This window comes from Aquarana catesbeiana, linkage group LG01, assembly GCF_042186555.1.
Source record: "Aquarana catesbeiana isolate 2022-GZ linkage group LG01, ASM4218655v1, whole genome shotgun sequence".
NCBI classification, from domain to species: domain Eukaryota; kingdom Metazoa; phylum Chordata; class Amphibia; order Anura; family Ranidae; genus Aquarana; species Aquarana catesbeiana.
This window is the reverse complement of record NC_133324.1, coordinates 718,126,895-718,133,735: the sequence shown is the minus strand read 5'-3', so window position 1 is coordinate 718,133,735 and position 6,841 is coordinate 718,126,895.

The window sequence follows — 6,841 nt, the reverse complement described above, 5'->3', positions numbered from 1 at the left end:
TAATAGGATCAGAACAACAGTAATTGTCTTCAGGTATCTTTAGGTGCACACTGTGCAGAGGACACACTACACTAATGCCCCGTACACACGGTCGGATTTTCCGACGGAAAATGTGTGATAGGACCCTTTTGTCGGAAATTCCAACCGTGTGTAGGCTCCATCACACATTTTCCATCGGATTTTCCGACACACAAAGTTTGAGAGCAGGATATAAAATTTTCTGACAACAAAATCCGTTGTCGGAAATTCCGATCGTGTGTACACAAATCCGACAGACAAAGTGCCACGCATGCTCAGAATAAATAAAGAGATGAAAGCTATTGGCCACTGCTCCGTTTATAGTCCCGACGTACGTGTTTTACTTCACCGCGTTTAGAACGATCGGATTTTCCGACAACTTTGTGTGACCATGTGTATGCAAGACAAGTTTGAGCCAACATCCGTCGGAAAAAATCCTAGGATTTTGTTGTCGGAATGTCCGAACAAAGTCCGACCGTGTGTACGGGGCATAACTGTAAATACTGCAGCTGCCTGCCTGTGGTGCTAATAGGATCAGAACAACAGCAATTGTCTTCAGGTAGCTTTAGGTGCACACTGTGCAGAGGGCACAGTACACTAACTGTAAATACTGCAGCTGCCTGCCTGTGGTATTAATAGGATCAGAACAACAGCAATTGTCTTCAGGTAGCTTTAGGTGCACACTGTGCAGAGGACGCACTACACTAACTGTAAATACTGCAGCTGCCTGCCTGTGGTATTAATAGGATCAGAACAACAGCAATTGTCTTCAGGTAGCTTTAGGTGCACACTGTGCAGAGGACACAGTACACTAACTGTAAATACTGCAGCTGCCTGCCTGTGGTATTAATAGGGTCAGAACAACAGCAATTGTCTTCAGGTAGCTTCAGGTGCACACTGTGCAGAGGACGCACTACACTAACTGTAAATACTGCAGCTGCCTGCCTGTGGTACTAATAGGATCAGAAGAACACCACCAATTTTCTTCAGGTAGCTTTAGGTGCACACTGTGCAGAGGACACAGTACACTAACTGTAAATACTGTAGCTGCCTGCCTGTGGTACTAATAGGCTCAGAAGAACACCAGAAATTTTCTTCAGGTAGCTGTAAATACTGTAAAAACACCTGCCTGCCTGTCAGTAGGAAGAGAATAACAGGAAAAGATAAATATATATATATATATATATATATATATATATATATATATATATATACACACAACACCTAGGATACATATATATACACACAATACACTGTAAGTGCAGCTAACTGACTCGCCTGCCTACTCTATCTAACTTAAATCAAATGACACTGTCTCTCTGTCTATCTCTCCGCCGCCGCAACACACTACACAAGGCCGCCACGCATGGCGGCCTTATATAGTGTGGGGCGTGTACTAAACCCCCTGAGCCATAATTGGCCAAAGCCACCCTGGCTTTGGCCAATTACGGCTCTCTGTACAGACGGCGCTGTGTGGGTCATAGTGCATGCTTGGCCAATCATCAGCCAGCAATGCACTGTGATGCCACAGTGAATTATGGGCTGTGATGCGCCACTCGAATTTGCAATTCGACGAATGGTCGAACAGGCGATGTTCGAGTCGAACATGGGTTCGACTCGAACTCGAAGCTCATCCCTAGTGCCAAGGCTCGGTTAAAGGCCTTACTTAAGTTGGCCTGCGAATAGCCTCTTAAAATGTCTCGCAAGGCATTGACTTGAGTTCTAAAATCTGACTCCAACATGCAATTCCTCCGCAGGCGCAAATATTGTGCATATGGTATGCTGTGTATCAATGATTGTGGATGGGCACTAGAGGCATGAAACAGGGTATTACCAGCCATGGGTTTACGGTAAAGATCAGTACACATGGTTCCATCAGTGTGTTTGATGATAGTCAGATCCAAAAAGGGGATCTGCCTATCGTCAAAGCTGAAGGTGAAGTTAAGATTGAAGTCATTAACATTGAGTGATTGGATTAACTCCAGGAGCATGCCCCTAGTGCCCGTCCACACTATAAACAGACCGTCGATGTATCTGTACCAAAGTAAAATATGATCGAAGAAAGAAGAGAAATGCTCTTCAGAGGTTATAGATCGTTCACAACCCCCCAAATATAGATTAGCATATGAGGGGGAGCAAGATGTCCCCATAGCGACTCCTTGAGTCTCTAAGTAGTATTGATCATTAGAGGTAAAATAGTTTTTGGTCAAAATAAAGAACAATAGTTGCAGTATAAATTAATTCAAGGGCCAGGACATCTGTCCCTGTTCCATCAGGAAGGATCCAGCCATCCGGACGCCCTGCTCATGGGAGATACTCGAATACAAGGTTTCGATATCTATAGCCACAAGCAAGGCGTCCAAAGGAACCTGGATCCCCTCAAGATTTGTCATGTCACGTATGAATGAAGGCAGCCCACGAACATGTGGCATAAGAAAAGCATCCACAAATTTGCTCGCATTGTCGGTAAGTGACCCAATGTCGGAGACTATCAGTCTTCTGGGGGGTACATGGACGTTTTTGTGGGTCTTGGGAAATGCGTAGAAAGTTGGAATACGTGGGAATTTAGGGACAAGAAAGTCCAAAGTATCGCGATCAAAAAGGCCTTGCAGGTATGCTCCAGTGCAGATATCTCTTAATTCACCAACAAAAGTTTGTATATTGGTAGGAGAAACAGGTTTGTACCACTTTTGGATACCTAAGATAGTATGGCACATCGTTTGGTACTGAGCATGTGTCATTATGACGATATTGCCGCCTTTATCGGATGGTTTAACAACCATATCCGTGCACTTTTGAAGTGATTTAAGTGCTTGAATTTGTCCACTATTGAGATTAGAGGGGATTTTTTGCCATGTTTGTTTTTTGAGGTCAATGATGGATAGGTGCAAAAATGCCCAAATGGCAGGGCAGGTCAGTAGATCTAGAAATTGACGGGGCTTCAATTTAAATCTGTTGATGGGTTGGATAGGAGCCTGGGAATGGGCCTTCGTCTGGGAATCATTAAGGGGGAGAGAGGATGGAGGAGTGTCATCAGTAGCACCCTCATCATAGAACAGCATGAGGTCGCAAAGGGCCCGAAACTCCTCCATAGAGAAGTGTTTCATTTGCTCAACGAGCTTGCGCTCAAGGTTAATTTTCTTACATTTCTTTTAAAAAATAAATTTTAATGTGAGGTTTTGGGCAAAAAGGTAGAGGTCCTTAATCGTTTCCATAACGTCAAGGGAATCTAAAGGACAGAAACCTAAGCCCAGTTGCAGGACCGAGAGCTCATCATCAGAAAATTGAAGGGGGGTTAAATTAATAATGTTTAATTTGGTATCGCTGTGGGAGTATTGGGGAAGGGAAGAGGGGGTTTGAGGACAAATGTGTCTAAATTGCCTTGTTGCTTTTTGAGATCCAGTGTGGGAAAAACGAAAAAAGTGTCATCATTTGTTTTAGTAGCCTTCTGGGCTAAAAGTGGAGATCCCAAAATTTTGGGAATATTGCCGTGTAAAGTAGAAGAAGAGGAAACATTACCACCACCTGAAGCCTGATTCCCTGCCGGGATGGGTGCTTGTTGTGCTTGTGTCACCTTTGGTGCCTTAGTGGATTTTTTACTTTTGTCGGGGGCCGTGGGTGGAGTGTTATCACCGTAGCGTAGTCTTTTTTGTGACAAGTTCAGAGTAGATGCACCTACTGAGCCTGTTTGCTGAGAGAGGGAGGAGGACAAAGAAGAATCAGATTCAACATATTCTACAGTAGGGTTATGGGCATGGTTACTTTGTGGGGGGCCCCATCTACCGAGGTTTCTACCAGTCCATTGTATGCATAACCCTCTGAGAAAGCCATTTTATCTTTAATAAATTTACCTTGTTTCTTAACAATTATTTCTTTATTCATCAGTTCTACTCTGTCCTTTACCTCTTTTCATTTGACAGAAAAGGTTGGAGTGCTGTTAAGGTGCGCATATTGTGTATTGAGACGGTCAATTTCACCATCCAATAGGATCATATCGTTAGCTTATTGGATAATGAATGAATGAATGAATGATTTGTAAAGCGCTGCAAATGCGAACTGAATCGCCTCAAGGCGCTGATGCGTTGTGTTGTCAAGCTTCACTAGAAGAGGTAGGTCTTGAGTTTTTTCCTGAAAGCCAGATGGTTTTCTTCCATGTGGATGTGAGTCGGAAGAGAGTTCCGTAGCCGAGGTCCCTGGACTGCAAATCTTCGTTCTCCCCTTGTAGCGGTATTTGGGAACGAGGAGGAGGTTTTGGCTAGATGATCGCAGATTGCGATTCGGTGTGTAATGTTTTATTGAGGGGCGTTTCCATGTATGCATTTGTGGGTGAGGCAGAGCATCTTGAAAGTGATCCGATTCTTTACTGTTAGCCAGTGTAGGCTCCTCAGGGATGGGGAGATTTTTTTTTCCTGTTATTAGTCTTGCCGCCGCGTTTTGAATGGCCTGTAGGCACGTAAGCTGATATTGGGGTAATCCTAGGTAGAGTGAGTTTGCGTAATCGAGACAGGAATTAATGATTGTTCCAACTACTGCTGCTTTGTCATCTTCTGGGATGAAGGGGATGAGTCTGCGTTACTTGTGGAGGAGATGGTGCGATCCACTAACTACTGATCCTATTTGCGAATCCATTGTCATTTCTTGGTCCAAGATAATTCCAAGACTTTTTGCTTTGGTGCTCGGAGAAATGGTCTGTCCGAAGATGGCGGGGGGTGTCCATGGAGTCTTGATTTTGGGATTTTGGTGAGCGTGTAGGTGGAGAAGTTCTGTTTTTGACCCATTGAGTTTGAGGGAACTAATGGTCATCCAGTCATCTATTGACGTGAGGCATTTCTCTAGTTGCTGATGGTGGTCTTTTTGTCCGGTGATCCGAAAGTAGATTTGGGTATCGTCTGCGTATGAGTGGAAGCAGAGGTCTGATTTTCTGATGATATTGAGGAGAGGGCGGATGTAAATGTTAAATAGCACTGGCGACAAGGGGGAGCCCTGAGGGACTCCACAGGAGATTGCCCGGGTTTCTGAGGTAAATGCTCCTAGTTTCACTGTCTGCAAGCGATTCTCTAAGAAGGATGCGAACCATTTTAGACTAGACTCTGTGGCTCCTGCTACTTCTGTGAGCCGGCCAAGTAGAGTATTGTGGTAATGAGTGATCTCATCAGATCTACGCTACAAGTGGTAAGTGTTTTCTCCCAAGACTTTTTAAAACCTGGGGATGGATCCTTGATGGGAGAGAATACCTGAACTCTCAAACCTATAGGATAAGTGTTTTCAGTGATATACAACTTAAAATAGTCAATGTGCCAGTGCAAGTGAGATTTTCATTTCAACAAGTTAAACATTTTATTAAAAAACAGTTTAGCATCTTCATCCGCCTTTTGACCTGTCAGACATGAAGTTTGAATGCTGGTCATAAACCCTGTCCAATCGGCACCAAGAATGTCCATTGTACTAACGGGGGGTCCAAAACTGCTGAATGATCAACCTAAAGGGTATATACAATGTATATAAGGGAAATTGAACAAAAATTGTAAATATATATAAAAAAGATTTGGTAAGCGAGGCTTTCAAAGACCGGCGTCCGGGGAAACAGGCATTGGGGTCACCACAGTTGCCTCGAGTTCAAAAATTGATAGAAATACAGATAAAAGGTACCATCAACCTAGAGAAATTGTATGCAAAATGATAAGTGAAGTTAGGACAGTTTCTGAAGCTGTCCCACTTGAACATCAAGGGAAGAATGGTCTATCTCGGTACCAATAAACAAAGTTAAGCTTTAAGATAAAATATTTGTTTATTACATATAAAATCATATATCACAAAACATTCAAAATGCAGGAAGATCAATGCAGTAATCAAAAATACTTGTAGACTTCCGAACAGATTGTTGGTTATAGAATTTGCTCACAGATTTATGCAATCTTCAACAGTTTTGCGATCAAGGGATCACTTCTTCAGGAGCATAAATCTATAAGGTAAACAGTATTTATGAAACAGAGTATACATATATCATATAGTACATCAAGCAACATATACAGTAAATACAGCAAAAGCCAGGCATAACTGCGTACAAATGACTCTATGGCCAATAGTACACATCAGTCACCACAGGCTCCCCCCGCGGCAGACATGGGGGATTTATGCAGAGGTAGTTTATATGTGTATATAAGATACGGTTTCATTAATTGGCCTGGTAGAGAAAGAAAGGGTATTAATAGTAGGGAATATAAAGAAAAATAAAGATAAAAATAGAATGGGGAAAGAGGGGGTGGGGGGAAAAGGGGGGGGGAGATAGAGGGAAAAAGAAGAGAAGGGGGAAGGGGAAGTGGGTGGGGGGTAACTTTACAATTACCCTCCACCACTCTCCTTCCCCTCCCCCTCCTTCCCTCCCGTTTTCTACCATCATATCATCCCCTCCCCCTTCCTTTTCCTCCCCCTCCCTTGTTCCCAGTTTCTTCCCCCTTCCCCTCCTCCTCCTTTTCCCCTTACTTCTCTTTCCCCATTCTATTTTTATCTTTATTTTTCTTTATATTCCCTCGCTAATCATTCCCTTATTTTCTCTACCAGGCCCATTAATTAAACCTAATCTTAAACACACACACACATATATATATATATATATATATATATATATATATATATATATATATATTTACCTAAATAAACTACCTCCCCCATGTCCGCCGTGGTGGGAGCCTGTGGTGACTGATGTGTACTATTGGCCATAGAGTCATTGGTAAGCAGTTATGCCTGGCTTTTGCTGTGTTTACTGTATATGTTGTTTGATGTACTATATGATATATGTATACTCTTTTTCATATATACTGTT